The sequence below is a fragment of the Pinus tabuliformis genome, chromosome X (genome assembly GCF_031772625.1).
Source record: "Pinus tabuliformis cultivar Carrire ecotype Pingquan chromosome X, CPIR1, whole genome shotgun sequence".
NCBI classification, from domain to species: domain Eukaryota; kingdom Viridiplantae; phylum Streptophyta; class Pinopsida; order Pinales; family Pinaceae; genus Pinus; species Pinus tabuliformis.
In genome coordinates, this window is record NC_142308.1 from 1,647,091,348 (window position 1) to 1,647,112,527 (window position 21,180).

Genomic DNA, 21,180 nt, shown 5'->3' on the forward strand with positions numbered 1-21,180 from the left:
TGGTAACTCAATGTACCACTTGGCCGCGAGACCAATGAGCGTACGCTGGAAAAGACGTAAGCGGATCGAATCATCCGAGATGGAATTTGAAGCACACCAGAGGTGGTAAGTCATCACATGATTGGACGGATCCTCTCCAGACTTACCTTCGAACTTGGGTATATCACTGGGCAACTTATTTGGCATTGGCGGCCAGAACCGAAGATATTGTATTGGATCGTTCGTTAGGCGCGACAAGTCTGGTAAATCCAAAGTTGCGATAAACGGTAACTGCCGATTAGTATCCCTAAAACTCTGGGTCAGAAGACCAGTCCCAGGGGGAGGATATCCAGGATAACTTGGAATAGGAATCGCATTGGGGATATTATATCCTCCTGGAAAACGAAGATTAACCAGACCGTACTGGGGTTGCTGAGGTTGTTGATAAGTGTACCCAGGATACGGTTGATACTGGTAAACCGGCTGTTGGACAGCAGGCCCGTATTGGTACTGTCCCTGGTACGGTTGATAAGTGAATTGTGGTTGACTAGTGACAACCGTACTTAAACCAGGTTGTCCTGCAGGCATCTGAACCGTAGTTTGAATCGTAGATCCAGACAATGGTAAAGATGTCTGAGGAGTAGTTGCAGAGACAGTAGAAACTGAAGCTGTCGATACTCCAGAAGCAAGTGTGGTGGAAGGAGCAGATGTTGCGGTAGTTGCAGCAGCCATTGTTTGAGATGGAGTACTAGGTGCAATTGGCAGCTGAGAAACTACCGAAGGTACAAAAGTTTGAACATTAGACTGGACTGGTTGCTGGGATGGACTAGCAACTAAGGGTTGTCCAGCTTGAGATGACAACTGTACACTTGGCTGCAATACCTGTTGAACTTGTGATGGATCCCACACTATGTTCATTACGGGGTATTGACCCATGACAGGTCGAGGATATTGAGATCCATAACCGGATTGAGGATAGGATTGATAACTGAAAGGCACAGTTCCCATACTTTGAACATATGATTGACCTTGAGGTGGTTGATAACCTTGACTCAAGTATTGACCTTGAGGTTGATAACCTTGGGGTAAATACTGATACTGGGGTTGACCTTGAGGTTGATACCCTTGAGGTAAATACTGATACTGAGGTTGACCCTGGGGTACATATTGAGGCTAGGGTTGACCTTGAGGAATGTATTGTACTATGGGTACATATTGTCCTTGAGGTTGCCCCCCAGACGTAATTTGTGTACCTTGAGGTTGCCCCCAGGCGTTAATTGAGGCTGCCCCCCAGGCGGTAATTGACCACCTTGAGGTTGAGAACCGGGAACTGAACCTGACATCATGTAAATGTCTCCTACACCCAATGGTTTATTACCATTGTTTCCAGCTAATAACCCATGTTCAATGGGTTGAGGAGATGCTCCCGCAAAAGTACCAGAAAGTGACAGATACCCGGAGGGAACAGAAGGACCACCGTACAAGAAAGATTCAGGAGATTGAGTGAACACGGACGACTGACCAGACATATTTACAGGAGTATAAATACCTCCAGGTGGAAAAGGAGTACGAGGTGGAGAAAAACTTATCCCTGAGTTGTCTAAATAATTGGTTAACGAAAGGTACCAAGTAGTACTTCTAGGAGGACTGTAAAAGATAGATTCACGCTCTCTTAGATCAATAGTAGGTTGATCTTCAAGGATAGATATGCCTAATTCTTCCTCTGGAGCAAGTTCTTCAATAGATATCAAACCAGCAGGAAGATTTTCGGTGATGACTCTTTCTACCCTAGGTGAATCAGGTGCACTAGAATTTGGAGTAACAGGTTCAGATATTTCAGGTTCTTCGCCTATATCACTAGTAGATGAAAAACTACCAGCAAGCTCAGAAACTACAACATCTTCGGGATTATAACCTGTTTCTAGACCTTGGTAATCTGGATGGACTACCAACGATGATTCTCCTTCTTCAGGTGAACCTACTTTACTGCCACTAGGAGTTACAAGGACCTTTAAACCTTCGTAATGACTCAGGACCTCTTCAGGAGGTTCACCCCGCAATCTACGGGACTTCCTCAACAAATCGGCCACGGTAACAATCTCAGGAGACTTGCCCCGAAGTCTACGGGACTGTCTCGGTAATTCAGCCACAGTTAAAAACTTTTAACTACTGCACACGCAAACAAAGTAAAATATCAAAGCAAACCACCTAAAGTCTCTAAAGAACCAAAAAAAATTGAATCACACGCCTAAAGAATCTAGGGCGTCAAACCATACACAAACAGTAGCCTTCCGGTCCGAAAACACTAGTTGGAGATGAAACCCAACATCGCCGAATTCAGTACAGAAGTGGTGGGAGGAACAGTTACCCCGGCAACCTGCTTAATGAATAGACCGGCACAAGTTCCTCCACTTTAACCATCTCGAGTGAAGTGAACCCCTCAGAAAATCCAAGTGAGTCTAGCCGACGTCTGCTCCAAGTACAGTGGGATCTTCCCTCCACCGTCACCTCGGTAGAATCCTAAAGATAATGGTCACTAAGGTTACCAACAGCAACAAATGCACCTGGGGGAACAGCCTACACTCCGACAGCACGCAAGGGCAGAGTATCAAGCTCAATCCCCTTGCCAGCTCCTTGACAATAATCCAAGGTTTACCGACAAGTGACCCCTGGCTCCTCGACAATGGTTAATCCGAGGTTTACCATTTGTAATACGTGCGTGTCTAGCATCGTTCCCAATGAGGGAGGATTGATCCCCTCACTGGTTCGGACACGAGCTCGTGCTTCTCCTTTAAGAGGAGCTTTCCCAGAGTACAAATGAAACAGTTGGATTTATCCTACCACAAGATGAGCTACTTGTTTGGTTTTGCTGTCTTGGAGAGTTAATTACTCTCCTACTCCAAGACACTAGCCTGATCTATATTGGTGTTTCAGAGCCCTAGTAAATAAAAGTTACTAAATTGATTTTACTTTAAGCGTTAATTTTTATGGCTTTTCTTTAAGACAAAAAGGTAGTGGAGATGAAACTGATGGTGTGTAGACTCGACCAAAATCCACTAAAAAGATGCACTTAGGATGATTTATACTATTTTTTTCTTTTTCAATGAATTCCCTAGCTAAGAGAGTTGGAGAATGCAAACTTGATATAAAAACAACTTTCTTGACAATGAAAAACAAAGAAACAAACTCTTTATCTTTTCAAAACATACAACACATGACCACTAATCACCTCACGAAAATTCCTTTTTCTTTCAAAGACACAAATGCTACCAAAGCAAACTTTCCTTCAAAAGATATTTTTGTATTTTTTCCTAATTAATAAAGCATGTAAAACTTACTTTAACAAAAATCAAAGTTAAAAAAGCTATGGCAATCAAATCAACTCAATTCCACTCAAAAGCAAATCTAAGAGAAAAGCACCTAAAAGTAAATCTAACGAGTCAAAAGCTTACTAAAGATGATTCCTGGATGTTTTACTCAGTCAAAATGTAACTAAGGACTAGTTAATGCAGAACCAAAAACCAGTCAAAAACAAAAATCGAAATCTTTTTGTTCGTTTTCTCAAGAATAAAATTCAAAGTTCAAACCACAAACTTTTTCGAGATTCGCAAAGAGAAGACACAAAGGTAGGTCTCTCACAAGGGTGACTTCTATAACAGGCCCGACTCCTAAGAGGACTGAACAAAACCAAGGAGATCCAAAATTTGACAACCTCTAACACCAAAGTCACTACAGGACCAGTTAAAAATCAAACCCTAAGGCAAAATCCCTATGAATTTCACTAAAACCCTCGACACTGACGAAACAAGCTTAGGTGAAGATTTATGGCAGAAAACTAGTGGATCTGGGCAGAAAAACAAATTAAAAACTAAAACTAAAAAGCAAAAAAGGAGAAAATTGAAATTTTCTTAGTTTTGACAGGGGTACGCAGGCGACCTGTTTGCACAGGTGCGGGTACGCTCTGTGCACAAAGCGACAGTGCGTACAGGTACGCACTGTGCTCAACTCAGAGGCTGCGTACTTCTAGCAAAACAAAGAAAAACTAAAATCTAATTTAACCCTAAGCTAGCCCACCCAAACACATAGTCAGGCAGCCAAAAACCAGAAAACAAAAAACTTTTCTCAGATCAAAAGTTCATATAAAGGAAAAAACATTCACATCAATTGATTCCCCAGCGGAGTCGCCATTTTTTCATGCGAAAAGAGTCGATAATGCGGACACAACCGACCTCCCTAGAAGCAAAAGCTTTCTAGTGACAAACAAGACAAATAAATCCTACCTTTCTCTAAACATGCATTGCAAATACAAGTAATCAGGGGATCTTTAACATACCTTTAGTCCAACGCTTTGTAGTAGTCCAGCCTCGCCGATCCGGATGAGCTCCTCCTTCTCTTCGAAACCTGCATTCACTAACAAGCCAAAAGATTAAATAGCACCTGATAAACTCATAAAACAATACATATCTATCATATAGACCAAGGAGTATATGAAACAAACCATGAATAACAATCTGTTGAGAAAAATAAGTTCATTTGCATTAAAAGGTAACAAAAGGAACCATTACAACCCGAGCCTTGGTGTTGTGCAAGTCCCTCCTAGGGTCCAGCAAGAGTTTTCCTTTACTTTGATCAGCTCACCCACTCTCAAATAGGGCTAGGAAAGGATGGGAATCTCTCCTCTCAAGCTTTACAAGGGAGTCCTAATTCCAGCAGCATCTACCCTTAGGAATGTTCAGCTTTCAACCTCCCCTCCCTTTGGCCCAATGCCTGTATTTATAGTGCTCTAGAGGAAGTTATTCAGGTCCACCATCAATGGGATAAGCCCCTCTTTGGATGGGATAGCTCCTCCCTTGATGGGATAAGTTCCTCTTTGGTAGGGATACATGAACCATCTGGAGGCGCTTCATACACGTCAAACAAGCTTCTAGAATGCTCTAGAAATGACCACAAGTAACTTTTTTGAAGTTAAACTTGCGCCTTTTGACCTTTACAGGAGTACGCACCCATTGCTTTACATACAGAGCGTACAAGTACGCAGGTATTGTGAACTTGGAGTGCGTACACGCAGGTAAGGCTAAGAGAAACTGCGTAGCCAGAGATATATAGATTTTTAATGACTTTCTCTCTTTCTTGAAGTTTGACATGGAGAGCAGAGGTATGAGGCTTGCCAAGGAGGATAGTATGACAGTTGATGGAGCCATACTAACTACAAATAGTCATGGTGACAAATTTTAGTGTAACAAAAGGAAAAGGGGCTATTTCGGGTTTAGAAGGGAAAACAAAGGAATGGAGGTGGCAGAGAGAAAACGGAGTAGAAGGAAGAAAAGGAAGATGACCATTATGAGCTTCCTTTTGAGCAGAACCAAGCAGATCAAGCTCATCTCTAACCCTTGAAAATCCTCATTATATAGCAAAGCTAACAATACTTACTTGCGCAAAATAGTAAAAGAAAAGATAACATTCACTATTTTGAAAGATTTTATGGTTTAATGAGCAATCCTGATAATCTTCTGATACTTAGTGTTAGGGTCCTATAAATCAGTAGTTAGGTTGAAAATGACATTAATTCAATTGTTTAACCTGAATCAATAGGAGAAATAAGGGATAAGATTTAGATAGTTTTTCAGTTTTTTCATAAAAGAAAATAATATGGGTTTTCTAGTATAAGTGCATCCCTTTAGAAGAATAAAAATTTTAGTTTAGTCAAAAGGTAGGCAAAAATAGTTGGTTTAATAAATATTTTATGTGCCTTTTAACCTGAGTCTCAAAGACATTGTAAAAAACTGCAGGATGGGATAAAGTATTTATACATGTTTTATATCACAAATACTATCTTAAGTTTCTAAAGTAATGTCAAGGCACATATTGGTAAAAGGTATTTTGTCGTATATGGTTAAAGTAGGTGGTGGTGAAAGCATCAATATTTTCCACCCTTCATGATCCACGACCCTCATTCCTTTTCAACCTCCCCTCTCCATCCTACCTTAACCATCGGGGGGGTCCGAAAAAGTGGTATTCTCCATCGGACCCCATCCATACATGGCGCCTTATCCCTATTTCTCACCCCCCCTTTCCATCCCGCTTACCACGTCTACCCCCTCCGAAACCACCTTCCCATCATCTGCGCAATCATGTCCCTACCCTGACACCTCCGCCACTCACATCCCACCATGTTGCATAGTCATTACCAAATTAAATGCTCTCCTGGCAGAATTACTATTGGGCATTCAATTTTCCTTCCCGGGTAACCATTCAACCTTTAACTTTCCTACACCAAACCTCTAATGGAAATTGCATCTCTACCTTTAAAATCTTTCGAACAATCCTCTTTCTCCCTTTCAATGCTTATTCCCTGTAATTCACAATTTTTACAAAGTGACCATTTTCATAGCACTTGTTGAATCAGACCAGATCGAAATTGATAGTGCTTTGTCTCCTTTCCCCTCACAAATCATTACCTCAAATTGTTCCCAGTAAGATTTCCTATCAATTACTATTATATTCACTGATCTAATCATGCCTCCAAAGAAAAAAAACTAGGAGAAACTTGTCAATCCATTAATCCCTCTCTCCATAGATTTAGATCACATTCCTTTAGTTAGGGATTATAGGATCAGTAAAACACAGTGTGACTATGAATTTTTAGAGCTCTACTTTCGACTGGAGAACAAACATGTTGAAAAACAGTTGAAATTGGACTCTAGGAGTCGAATATTCCTCATTACATTTTCCCTTTAACCTCCCATGCCCCCGAATTCACCAAGAAATGTCAAGCTTGTTATGTCCCTAGCCAAAGAGCCATTATGGCCCCATCTGAATACATCCTATTTACAATTACTTCCCAATCCATAAACGAGATGATGTTATCTCCCCATGTGGAAAAAAGTGCCCCATTCTCCTTAGAAGCCCTCAACCAACTCTATCAAAAGCTTGATTTTGCTATCTTCTTACCTGAAAATGTCCAATTACCAAAGAAGAATCCTCCATACCGTTCCTCAATATTCCCTGATCAAGCTAAACATATTATAATCATAATTTCATACATTTGAGTTATTACTCTGATCAGTGGGTAGATTAACCCAGTTTAGGCTTCCTTTCTATCTTTTCCACAGACAACAAACCATCCATTTTTTTTAATTTCAACCAATTCTTAGCTGATAACATCCATGAGCAATTTCTAAATTTCCAATAGAGAAAGTGTTTAATTACACTTCAAATTTAATTTACATGTTTCTGTATTATCAAGCAGATAGGTTCATTTTTGCTATGCAGAAGCTAGATGATGAGGGAAACTAGCAGCCTGTGATATTTTGGACTTCAATAGTCATGAAGGAGCAACAAGAATTCTCATATAAACAATTTGTTGAGGAGTTTGTTCACCCAGCTATGAACATCCTAAATAGTTCTACACAACCCAGGATCAGTTAAGACATCAAAAGGGTTTTGCATTTGACAGATCAAGTCAAGAATAGAGATTGGTATTTATACCAAAACTATACACAAAACAGAGTTTATGGATGCGAATTGGCACCATTTAAAATCCCAAAATACCTCCCCGTGAGGATTTTTTCCCTGGAATACAACAAACAAATGTTAAATTTGGATGATATTCACTTCGTAGTGGAAAATAAGAAGTCCTAGTTTTTCATAAAGAGACAGGTGGGCCCATTCATATACAATACCAAGACAACATGAGAAGAAACAAACTAAATTCTTAAGGAGATGAAATTCAGCCTGAGTTTAACATTGTCTTATGACCTGTGGGGTATCATTTCCATGTTGAGAGTAGAGAACAAAACTACTCCCTATATCCATACCTCAAGGTTTGAGATATAAAAGTATGCAAATCAATTAGAATGGGAAGAGAATACTTTGTAGGAAGTTGAAGAACATCTGTTTTCCACTTCAAATTTACAGACTCCTACTCCTTAGGATAAAACTAGTAAAAGACAAAAAGAGGATGGATCATCATCAAAAATAGGTACTGAAGCTAAAGACTTCAGAATCAACTACAGGAAGAGAGCAAAGATCACTCCTAGTACATATGGAGAAAAGGAAATACAAGACCAAGTTGCCATTATAATTGGAGACTCACCACCTTGAAGTAGCAGGTTTGTTACATCTCCTATTGGAACTTTAGCATCACAAGGTCAAAAAGATATAGAGCTAGATTCATAGACTGTCTAAGTAGAGAAGGAAAAGAGTGTTTTTGACAGGTAAAAAGAGATCAACATTAAGAATGAAATTCTTAAGAACAATACCTACAACCAGTTTTGGAAGTAGACTTGCAGCTTATAGAGCAACTTATTATCAGTTTTTGACACAGAGCAAGGAAAGATGGAGATGGCATTCCTTGAGGCCCAGATTCCACATCCAAAGACATCAATAGATTAAAAAATTACAACATTGGAATTTACCACCAAAGATATCCATCCCATTGATCAAATGGAGATGAATAAATAGACTGGTGAGATGATTTCTTCTACATTAACTAAAACTACCATGTCATTATCTAAGATGTAGGTTTCATATGCCAACATTCAGTCCTGGTTGAAAATGGAATAGGTATCCTCCTTAGCAAAAGACAATAGGATCAAATCTTTGGAAGATTTGGTAGTCAAGATAGGATATGATCCTAAATATTAAATGATGTAGAGGAGATGATCAAGAAGAAAAATCTGGACATTGCAGCATTGAAAAAGTAGTTGAAACTGCCGGCCAGAGAGGACCCCTTAACTAAAGATATTGAAGATAATGAAACACAAAAGGCTGACATGATGAAGCTGATCATAGAGAAGAATATCCAGATCAGACAGATGGAGGCAGAAATGGAGAAAATGATTACAGAGAAAGAACAGAGCCAAAGGATGGCCTTAGTCCCCTTAGATACCATACCCATCACTTAGCTCCCAGCTACAGGAACACCAATTGCAACAACTTCTTCAACTCAAACTATAGGCATTGAACATGTGACAAACAAATTGGAGAACATGTCAATCTAGCGAGAAGAAATTAAGACATTGAAAGCATAGCTCAAAGCTCTAGAAGAACATAAGGCCAAAGTCGAGGCTTCTCGTCTAGTTGAAGTGAAAAAGTCACAAAGGCTTCTAGAGAGATTACAGAAGGTGGAGAAGGATACATCCATTGGTCAAACCTTGGCCCAAGCTAAGGAAACCATTTGGATGGGTATTCTGGATTCTATGAATGAGATTTTCCCTTGTATCCAAATCACTTTTGAATAGAAAGAGTTGATAGAAAAGACCACTGAAACCATTGGTCAGTTAAGGGAAAAGCTGGGAGATATGCCTTTAGGAGCCTCCAATATCATAAAATTCCTGAATTCAAAGACTAAATATGAACTTGAATAATTAGGAATTAGTGACAGGACTGCCACCATCTTGGAAGTCAAAAATGTGTTGACTAAAAGAAATCTCATTGATCAACTAGAGGAAAGGTGTGAAACACTACAGCTGGGAGTAAATAGGTTTTCCAACTGGATTGAAGTAATTGATTCAGAAAGGATTTCCCAACATATATGTAATTAATGATAAAGTGATAACTCAAGAAGATTATGTTCTGAAGATGAAGGAAGTGGCCGAAAGGAGAATCAAATTTAGTGGCATAAAAGACATTATGATAGCAAGAGCATTTTTAGAAACCATGGCAAATGCCTTCTATATCTAGAATGAGGTAAAACATGTCTTCCCAGTAAAACCAATGTTTTCCAAATATACTAAGGTTGATGAGATTTACCGCAAGGTACCTAAATTAACCATACCAAATGAAAAAAGGTGGGAAGAATTATGTGATTTACTGGATTAAAGGGTAATTCGGATGCAATAAAAATAACAGGTGGCACCACAACCAGGACATCAGCGCAGCATAGTTTTGAGGCTAATTGATCCAGGTGGATGTTGGTGGCCACCCACCTATCCCACTTGGACCCCCACAACTATCTCTTTCAGTTTTTCAATTTCCTTAATTGTAGCACAGTTTACTATTTTTAGCAGGTTTTTGGGTCCTAAAATTCCGGAGCCGTTTTGAGGCCCTAAATGACGTTTTATGGGAAAACTAGGAGAAACATAATGGACTAATGTTTCTCATCCCAAATTTCTAGTCCTCAAATAAATATTTCTAACGAGGTAGTGTGCATGTCAAATAGAGATCGTATGCCAAAGTTACGGCCCCGGGAAGTTGATGTGCCAATTTACCCAAAAAGGGGCCCATAGTCTGGCGCTTCACCTCCTAGGGTTAGGTTTTTGGATTTTTATGGTTTTCCATTGTTTCTCAACAATAAATAGGCCTTTGAGCCTCAATGTAAGACAACTCAGGTGCATGTAGCTGCCACATCTCTTCTCAGAGATAAGCAACTATCTCCCTAGCTAGTTTATTTCCATTTTTGTTTGTAAGCATATTTCAATATTTTACATTAATGAAATGAAGTATTATTTATGCTGCATCTCTGTATTTATGGTTATTATAGTAATTTTTTGCATTCCTATTTAAATTTGGATTAGTGGTATCAGAGTGGTTTTCTCTTTCTCTATTTTTCTTTGCATGTCCCCAACGAGGTCGAGATATAAGGAGTTAGGGCGGGAACTGGTCGAACCTTTGTAAGACCAGCCTCACAAATCTCGATGGCCTCCCATGGCAGATGAAAATAAAGATGAGGGGGTAGGAGATCCTATCAATCTCTTGCTTGAAGAATCCCTCGAGTGACAAAGGAATGCGATGATGGAAAACTTTGCCCAGATCCTTCAGTGGCTATCCAGGGGTGACACGTCTGCTTCCAACAACTACTTTGGAAATGGCACACCCTTTAAGGTACAATTTAACTTTGAAATCCCCATATTCGAGGGTCAGGTAGATGAAAATGCCATAGATAAATGGTTAAATCTCCTAGAAGGGTATTTTTTTGTTCATGGTTTTTCCAGCCGGGAAAGGATTACTTTCGCTCTTCTCAAAGAAGCCCCCCACACTAAGGATTGGTGGGAAACCTACTGCAAGCAGAAGGATAAAGGTATGAACTCACTGTTTTCAGCCACACCCACTTGGAATTCATTTCGGGATTCCATTAAGGAGCAGTACTACCCTGTCAAAAGCTATGAGGACAAATACATAAAGTGGACCATGCTATGGCAGGGAAGGGACCAAGATGTGCCAGAGTTCTCCAATATTTTTCATACCCTTCCACAAAGTTGGGTATCAAGGATTCTGAGCTACATTTGGTACTCAAATAATGCAGCTAACTACACAGGTACATCCAGGATGAGATGGAGTTCTTGGACATCTCCTCGCTTGGCACGGTGTACCAATATGTTGTCAAGATCGAGCAGAAGTTTAAACAAAAGAATCGAGACTTTGGATATGTGAATCCGAAGAACAAAGGACAAAGCCAAGGCAGGGTGACCCAAGACAACCCGTCAAAGCCACAAGAAAAGAAAAACACCATGAAGTCAATGAAGGACACAAGAAAGTGGTGTGAGTTCCATAAGAGCCCCAACCATAACACAAGTGAGTGTCAGACCAAGAAGTCGCTAGTGGCCGAGTTGAAGGCTTCAAAATCAAATGCATGTTCTAAACCTAAGTCAGAACCTAACAAGGGAAATGACAAAGGGAAGAAAATCATTGATGTGGAGCCTAACACCACTGTTTGCACTCCTAATGTCTAGAAGAATGAGCCCAAAGATCCAGAGGAGGGGGAGCGTATTTTCCACTCACAAATGTGGGTGAAGGGTTCACCGCTGCAACTCATTGTCGACAGTGGAAACCAAAATAACCTCATTTCAGCAGAGGTCGTGAAGTGGTTGGGCTTACCGACTACACCACACCCACAACCGTACAGTATTGGGTGGCTTCACCAAGGACGAGATCTCCGAGTCTGCTAGCAGTGCCGCCTTCCCTATAGCATCAAGCCCTTCATAGATGAGGTATTGTGTGATGTTGCACCTCTTGATGTTTGTGATGTATTATTAGGCCAACCATACCTGTGGAGGTGGCATGATGTGTATATGTCAAGGCCTCGCGCTGTTATTATTTCTTTGGGTAATTCATTATATAGGATACCGGAGGTAGCCCCACCTACCACCACCTCTTTGATCTCTACTAGGAAAGGCAGTAAGATCATCTCCCATACTAGAAAATTTATTTTCTGTCTGGTTCACCCTCAAAGTAAGGTGAATATCGCAGCCACATCCATGGCCCTCGAGAAGGGTTCCTCCATGCAATAGAAGCAGGTGGATATGGTCATGAAAGAATACAGGGACATCTTCTCCTCACCCACAGGGGTACCATTGCATTGTCAGGTCAAGAATACGTCCGATCTGACTTTTGGAGCACCTCTACCCAATAGGCCGATATATCGTCGCTCCATTATGGAAAATGCCAAGTACAAGCAACTACATGATCAACAAGAGGTACCACACAAGTTTCAAGTGGGCGACAAAGTCTGGTTGCATCTGTAGAAAGAACGCCTTACAAGAGCCCATCAGAAGCTCAGACCACTCCAATATGGTCCTTACACCATTACCAAGGTTGTGGGAAACAATGCTTCAGAGCACATCATTCCCCCATTCCTTCACTTGCATTGGGTGTTCAATGTGGACCACCCCTGACCATGCTTCCCACCATCACTAGACACATCAAAGGTTGCAAAACAGCTCACCAGGGACCAAGTTCAGCATAAGCTTCCTCATCTCATGGAGGAACTCAATGCAATGGGTGCCATTGCTTCCTAAGGGGAGAGGAATGATCTAGGTGGAGGTTGGTGGCCACCCACCTATACCACTTGGACCCCCATAACTGTCTCTTTCAGTTTTTCTGTTTCCTTAATTGTAGCATAGTTTACTATTTTTAGAAGTTTTTTGGGTCCTGAACTTTCGGTGCCATTTTGAGGCCCTAAATGACGTTTTTTGGGAAACCTAGGAGCAACATGGGTCCATGGACCAATCTTGCTCATCCCAAAGTTGTAGCCCTCGAACAGATCTTTATAACGAGGTATTGTGCATGTCAAATGTAGTTCGTATGCCAAAGTTACGACCAGGGAAGTTGATGTACCAATTTACCCAAAACGGGGCCCATAGTTTGGCGCTTCATCTCCTAGGGTCAGGTTTTTGGATGTTTAGGGTTTTCCATTGTTTCTCAACAATAAATAGGCCTTCGAGCCTCATTGTAAGATAGTTTAGAGGCATGTAGCTGCCATATCTCTTCTTAGAGATAAGCTACCATTGCCCTAGCCAGTTTATTTCCATTTCTATTTGTAAGCATATTTCATCATTTTACATTAATGAAATGAAGCACATCTCTGTATTTATGGTTATTTCTATAATTTTTTGTGTTCCTGTTTAAATCTAGATCATTGATTCATCAAAGAATCCAACAAAACAAAGCCACCTCTTCATGCAGCTGTCTACCTCGCCTATCTTTCTGCTAAACAACAATTTTGTTGTTTAGAATTATGCTAATAATACACTGTCGATTGAGACAACGATTTTGTAAGTATTTTTATAAATACTTCATCTTCAAAAGTATTACAGGTTTATTTTTGAACATAATTTTCCTCTGTAAAAAATTGTAATTTCCCAGTTGTTGGATGCATCTTTAATACAAGGAAATTTTCACAGGATTCATGTGGTGTACTAGATGGTGATGTTTTTCTTCAATTTGTGTTTGATCATTGTTTTCCTTCTTTGTAATTTCTGAAAATATAATTACTTAATAGAAACTGTTATGAATAGGATATGCTACATAAAGCACCCTATTCTGGTTTTTAGTAACTTACATATTTTATACTGAACTCAAATTAAGGAATTATTAGTTGCTCCTTAATTTCTACCGAATCTTACATTTATATTGTCTCATAATCCATTCGAATTTCTGAAAGATCTAATTAGTGAAACCTATCTTTCCCTATGAAACTCCTCTAAGATTTGATGCAAATCCAGTTAAATCTTTAGACTCCATAGCCCAAGGGCATTATAACAATTAAACCAACCAAACAATCCAATCAAAATAATCAATACAGTAATAACTAGCCTAAAATTTACATAAAACAAAGCTAAGTTTTACAGAGAGATCCCTCTCTAAAGATGGCAAGGCTAGATCCCAGCTTCCAAAGTGGTTTTGATGTTGTCATATGTGTTTACTCCTTCAACCTCAAAAATACACAACGACAAAATAGTGGCAACCATACTCGCGAACGAATAATTTTTTAATTGAAAAATAATTATTCCCTAGTATTCAATCAGTATTTCAATAAACTAAAGCTCTTATATCATAATGAAATACATGATCTCAGGTTGTAATCGTGTAGATATTTCTTTTTTTTTTGGTAAGGTTAGGCATTCTTCATTCCATATGACAAAACAAAATTACAGCATACTAAAGTTCAGGTGGCAGGTCTGCCCGTAGGAAACTAGAATGCCACCTTTTGGCTTTGAAGCCTGACCAAAATTTGAAAATGTTTTTCTCCTTTTTCCTGTCATAACCATGTTTTTGCCTATTATTGACTAACCTAACTTCAGGACACAACCAGACACAGTTCTGATTTATCAACATTTAAAACAAAAAGAAAAGACTCAGCTCAACTAGTCCTCGTCCGACGAGTTGACCGGGGCAGGCATTGAGGCGCTGGTGCTAGGCTTCAGCTGCTTCTACTCCATGGCCCATTTTAGGTCCAGAAATGTTTGTTCCATGTTCTTCAACAGCAGATGGTTTCTTGCTGCCTGGACTTGGACAGCCACGATCTCGTTCAGGAGAGTGGTCTTGATATTATCCGCTTCTTTCGCCAGCGGGATTTTGAGTTGCTCCTCTGCCTGTTTGCGTTCCTCATCCTCCTCTTCGCGGACAGCCTGATTCATCTCCATAGCCCAGCCAAGCACATGCTTCATTATCCACTACTGCTGAAGCGTTTTATTGAACAGGGAGTGCCTTCCTCTTGTAGTTCTTGGGTCCGGGATCAGATCCTCCCAGTCTTCGCGGGGGATTTCTTTGTTATCAATGATATCCCGCAACTCATGCTCCCACCCGTTGATTTGGGAGCGGATCTCCAGAGGGATCCCAGCCATGTACACGTTTATCATGTGCATGGTCTTTTCAAAGTTTGGTTTCCTGCCCCTTTTGCTCGGTTGGCTACTGGTGCCCTCGTCCCGATTCTTGGCAGGTTTAGCCTTCCTCGGTGCCATCTTGCCACGGGCCTGGTGCTTTGAAATTGTATGTGCTTGTCTACCAATCACAACAGAAGACCACAAGTTAGAGCTATTGAGGTGAGACACTGTCCTAGTCTACTCGCTAGCCAGCCCGACTTCAGCATGGTTGGTGCTCGGCACCCTCGAACAGAAAAGGTCGGGGTTGTGGTACCAATCTTGGGGCACGGCGAGACTCAAAAAATCCCCCCTCGCCTCCCATCTCTCTGAATAATAACTAGAACTAGCGCCATGCAAAGCCTCCCCTACTCGGGAGAGGAAGAGGGGATTTGACTAGGTGCCGGGAAGGCCACTATCAATTCTATTACTGATAGTCTGCTAACTGGGGTGAAGCATTTCTAGACGAACATGGATAATGTAGTTGCTAGCTAACATAACGCCTGGAGGATAGGCATGATAGAATACATACCACCTTTTCTTGCCGGAGCCTGAGAAGGAGCCAGGTCGCAGGGTCGCGTTGTCACCTTTCCATTTTTTTTCATGCTTCTTACTTAACTGAATGAGCATTCCCTCTGTCCCCTCAGGCATATATTTGTTATGAACCTGCTGTCCTGCCAACCGGGCCTCCACTTGGCCATTTAATTATCAGACTGACAGCCCTGGATCCCTACCTCGGGATGGGGCGTGACTTGATTGCCTTGCTTCATTTGTCATTACTCCAATATGCTCCCGGCTGCTCCTGTCGTAACTGCTCTATACTCCTTGTGCCACTTGGCGTCCTTCCCCTGTCATTTATCCCAACTTCCCAAGCTAACTCTAGATCCTTCCTTGGTGGTGTATCGTGGCTCGCTTCTCCTCTGTTTCCACGTCCTGTCCTACCTTGCCTCGTCATCTGCTCGATTCTATCATTCTGATGACTGCCGTCCTTTCCCACGGATGTGCTGTCTGTTCCCATCCACTGTGATCTTTCTCCATAGCTGCTGCGTGCCGCCTGATCCTGGCTCTTCACCTCGGGCCTATCTTTACCACCTTTGTCGACGTCTAGAAATTGTTGAAGGCTGGCTTGTTCCTCCGGGAGGAGTTGAGACAGACCTTCACTGTCGATTTCTTTGTCTCTGTTCCCATTGCCCCAGTTCGCGAGCCAGTCCGCCAGTTTGTTTCCGGAGCATCTAATGTGAGAAGGAATTAGGTAGTCAATTTTAGGCAAGAGCTTCCCGATTTCTCCCACAAGCCATGCCATTCTCCAGCTCTTGCTGATTTTTTCCGCTGGTTGTTGCTGTTGTAGCTTCATGACCATGTCGACCACCAACTTCGAGTCCCCCTCAATTTGGAGTCGCTTGTAGTTAACCCGAAGAGCAATTTCCAAGCCACATTTTAAGGCATGAAGTTTAGCTTCGTTATTTGAGGCTTCCCTGCAGTCCATCGCGAAGGTTCGTAGAGTTTTGCCCCCAGTGTCTCTGAAAACTCCCCCAATGCCAACCTCTCCCGGGTTATGTTTTGTTGCGCCATCGAAATTAAGCTTAATGAATCCCTACAGGGGGTGGCGATACTGGTTGCTTTCCGCCACTTCCCTGGTCCAGTCTGATCCTTTGACACACCCATTTAACATATTCTGGTTTACCTCAAGGTTTTTTAGGATTGCCTCCTCCATTTGTGACGCCTGCCAGTCTTCTTCTTTCCAGCTTTCCGTGAGGATTGTTTCACGTATGTTCCTGGTGGTTTGCTCCCATATGACTGCTGGGGTTCTGGATTCTACTTTGAATATTGCCCTCTTTCGTGCTTTCCAGATGTTCCATAGCAGGAAGCCGACAGAAAGGAGCCATGCTTGATTGACTACCAAATTTTGGTAAGGTTTTTTTGGCCAGTTTGTTATGGTGTTTACTATGTTCCTGTAGTTTCTGTGGCTGCGCTCAAACAATCTAAAGTGACTTTCCCACAGGGAGTTGCCAACTGGGTAATGGTTCACCAAATGTTCCATTGTCTCTTCTTGGGAGTTGTAGAGTACGCAGCGGGATGGACCTTGACGCCCTTTCCTCTACATCTGGTCCTGGGTAAGCGCTTTGCCATGTAGTAAATTCCAAACAAAGAATGAAACTTTCGGCCAGTGTTTGATTTTCCAAAGATTTTTCCATTGTTTGATTTCCGGCTATTGATTTTAATTGAATTTTTGGTAGTAGGCTTCTACTATTGAGAAATTTCCTTGAATTCGTTTACCTCATCTAAGAATGTCGGATCCTATTTTCCTTGCTACCTTACGAGATGCCATCTCTGTGTAATACTCGCTCCATCTGTTAGTTTTTGGGGCCCCTTTCCAATCCTCTTTTTGTTTCCAATTGCACCAATATTCTTCTTCATCTGGTTTCCAGAAATTTCCGACGGTTGTTGCCTCAGCTTGGGACGTGAAAGTGTGGATGTCGTGAAGGTTGTCCTTTTGGATGAGTCTTTCGCGTTGCTGCCAGGATTCCTCCCAGAACCTGGCCTTGTCCCCAACTTGTATTTCCCAAAAGATGTGATTTCTTATCAAGTCTCTGTTGCCCCTCGCTAGGTTCCAAATCGCGGAACCTCTAATCTTCGTGTCACTTCTCAGTCTTCCTTCGGGTTCCCTTGCCGCATCGTATTTTCTTTTCCATATCACCTTCCACAGGTCAGGGCCTCCCTGGGTCCACCTCCACCAGAGCTTTGCACCCATGACTTGGTTGACGATGAAGGGGTCTTAGAGCCCTAAACCACCATCTTTGGGGAGCCGACTTAGCCACTCCCAAGAAATTAGGGCCCACTTTCTGGATTTGCTGGTGCCCTGCCATAGGAATTTTTTGAACATGGCGACCAGCTTTTGGATTACTGTCTTTGGGATGGCTTGGCACAAAATCTGGTAAATTGGCATAGCCTGCAGAACAGCTTTCAGAAGGATTAGCTGGCTTGGGGCATTCAACGAGCGAAAGGTCCAGTTTTCCATCTTTTTTTGGATTTTTTCTGTTAGAAGTTCCCAATTGGCCATCCTGTATTGATGCTCATGCAACATAATGCCCAAGTATTTTGATGGGAAAGTTCCGATGTTGAAGCCCAGAGTGCGCACTAAGAACCTTTGGGTAGCCTGCGAGGTGTTGAAGAAAAAAATTTCTGATTTGTCATTATTAATCTCCGTCCTAGAAGCTTTGCTAAAATCAGATAGAGTTTTGATGACGCCTTGGGCCTCTCTCAGCATGGCTTGACCATACAGCATCACATCGTCTACGAATTGCTAGTGCGAAATCGGTGTATCATTCCCACAAATTCAAAGACCCTTTAGCTGATCCCTGGAGACTTGAGCCTTAACCAACCTACCCAGGCCTTCCGTAGCTAGTATGAAGAGAAAAGGAGACAGGGTGTCTCCCTGCCTGAGCCCACGGGAGGGAGTGAAGGCTTCGGAGGGGGTGCCATTTAACAGTATTGACATCACGAGAGTGCCAACCATGGATAAGATCTAGTTTATCCATATTTGGTCAAAGCCATAGGCTTTTAGAATGCCTTCCAGATATCCCCAGCTAAGGCGATCAAATGCCTTAGCCAAATCAAGTTTAATAAGCATACCCGTGGTGTGGGAGTTTTTTAAGGAGTAAATCACTTCTTGGGCCACGATGATGCCATATATGATCTCGTGCCCTTTGACAAAGCCTGTTTGCTCCGGGGCAATGAGATCTAGTAGGATCGGCTTTAGCCTGTTAACCATGACTGTTGCTAAAATTTTATAAACAACATTGCAAAAGGAGATTGGTCTGAAGCCCTGCGGTTCCTCCGAGCAGCCATTCTTCAGGATTAGAGCCAGGAATGTAGCATTCAGGCCCTGGTGCATGCACTTTGAACACCTGGATTCCTCCACTATGTCTAGCAAGTCATTCCCCATAAAACTCCAGGCTGCCTGGTAGAACTCAATGGTGAAGCCATCACGACCCGGGGCCTTATTTTTCGGCATTTTGTTAACTACCTCTTCAAGTTCTTCCTTGGTGATTAACCTAAGCAGAGCCAGGTTTTGGTCTATGGAGACTTTCTTAGGGATATGATGGCAAACCTTGTCTATGTCCTAAGATCTGTTGACATTTGGCTCAGTGAGAATACCTTTGAAGTGATTCACCAAGAGTTGTTCTATTTCTATCTGCTGCGTCACTCTATTTCCCTGACTATCTTTCAAGGAGAAGATTATGTTGTGCTGGCGGTGACTTAGCATTGCTTTATGGAATAATTTGGAGTTTTTCCCCCCTCTTTTAGCCATTAGACCCGGGATTTCTGCTTCCACAGAATTTTCTCCTGCTTTCGTATTTCTTCCAGTTGAGTGATTACTCTGCCTTCCTCTTCAGCCATTTCTTCATTTCGGCCTTCTGAGATGGTTTTCTGCTATATTCTTTCCAGTTTGGACTAAAGTTTGCCTTGCTCCTATTGGATATTGTTGAATTCTTCCCTGTTGCACTTCTTGATTTTGCTCTTGATTTCTTTGAGTCTGAGTTGAAAGGAGTGCATTTTGCTGTGGCCTTCCTTTCCACTCTTGCTGTCTTGCCACCAGCTCCTTAATTTGTCTATGAAGTCAGGGGCTCTAAGCCAGAAGGACTCGAACCGGAAGGGCCTCTTTTTATTCGGATTGTTCAGGGTTATTTCAAGCTTTATTGGCCAGTGGTCGGACCCTAATGAGGGTAGGATGGAGGCTTCGTAGAAGATGTCTAGCCCAATTATGTGTTCTGAGACTAAGAATCTATATAGTCTTGAAGTAATTTGTTTGGTCCTGCCTCTTCTATTATTCCAGGTGAATTTCCTGTTTATGGTTGGGATATCAACCACTCTTAATTATGTTTGAATGTCTCTGAATATTTCCATCTCTGGGTCTTCTCTGTTTATGCCACCTTTTTTCTCTTCTCTGGAAGTGATTAAGTTAAAGTCACCAGCTAGGATCCATCTCTGCTCCTGGTGCATATTTCTAAGCTTTTCCAACTGGTTGAGTAACAGGCCTCTATCAGCATGGTTATGGGGCCCGTAGATAGCCGAGATTTCCACCCATTCACTTTTCCCTATGAGCCTGAATCTCCCTGTCAGGATTCTTGGCATACCTATCCACTAGTTGGTTAGGACTTCTGCTGGATTCCAGATAATTGCTATCCCTCCTACACTCCCTTTGGCATCTATGTTACATGTTCATATCTCGGTTTTATTTTATTGAGAATTTCCTCCATCTTTTGGCCTGAGATTTTAGTTTCTTGGATTAGCATAATTTGGGGTTTGTCATTCTTCAATCTTGCTGCCAGATGTCTCTATCTTCCTTTGCTGTTTAAGCCTCCAATATTCCAAGATGTCAAGATCATTGGTTAACTTGGGATAGGTTTTGGAAAACTGCTGATAGCGGGACTACTCTCCTTGTGTTGACTAACTTTTCTCCCATGAGTTGGATGGAGTCCTTAAGGTTTTTTCTTCCTCCTTTTTTCCCCCGTTTACCTTGGCCTTGCTGATCAGGTATGCTTTCCTATTGGGTCTCTTGGAGTTCTTCGGGGGAGGCTTTGCATTTTTCAAGTTTTGTTTTGTATTGCTAGAAGGTTTCCACGTACAACCTCTTTTGTTCTTCTGAGATAAACCTCTCATCAAAGTTATTCCATTCGTTCAGTAGTTTTCTCAAGACTACTTCCTCTTGGCTTAGGTCTTCTATGCTATTCTCTTGGTCTATATCCATCTATTCGGCTTGTTCTTCTTGTTCTTTACCTTTCTTTGTTGGCTCGCTTGGGGCTTTTCTTTTTGGGTGGTTTTTTTCGCTGCTCTCACTACTGTCTGACCCCTTATCCTCTTGATTTTCCATGGGTTGATCTTCCTCTTCATCATTTACTTGCAAAACTGCAAAGATGTTTGCTTTTTCTGGGGCTGGTTGTTTTTCTTGCCTTCCTTTCAGGGGGTTTCCTTGTTTACTCTCTTTTTGTTTTTCACCTCTTGGTATTCCTCCTGATCTGTTGGCTCTTTGTTTTTTTTTAGGGAACTTCTACTTTCTTCTTCCTCCCATGTTATTGGGCATTCTTTGCCAGATGGCCATGGACATGGCACCTATGAC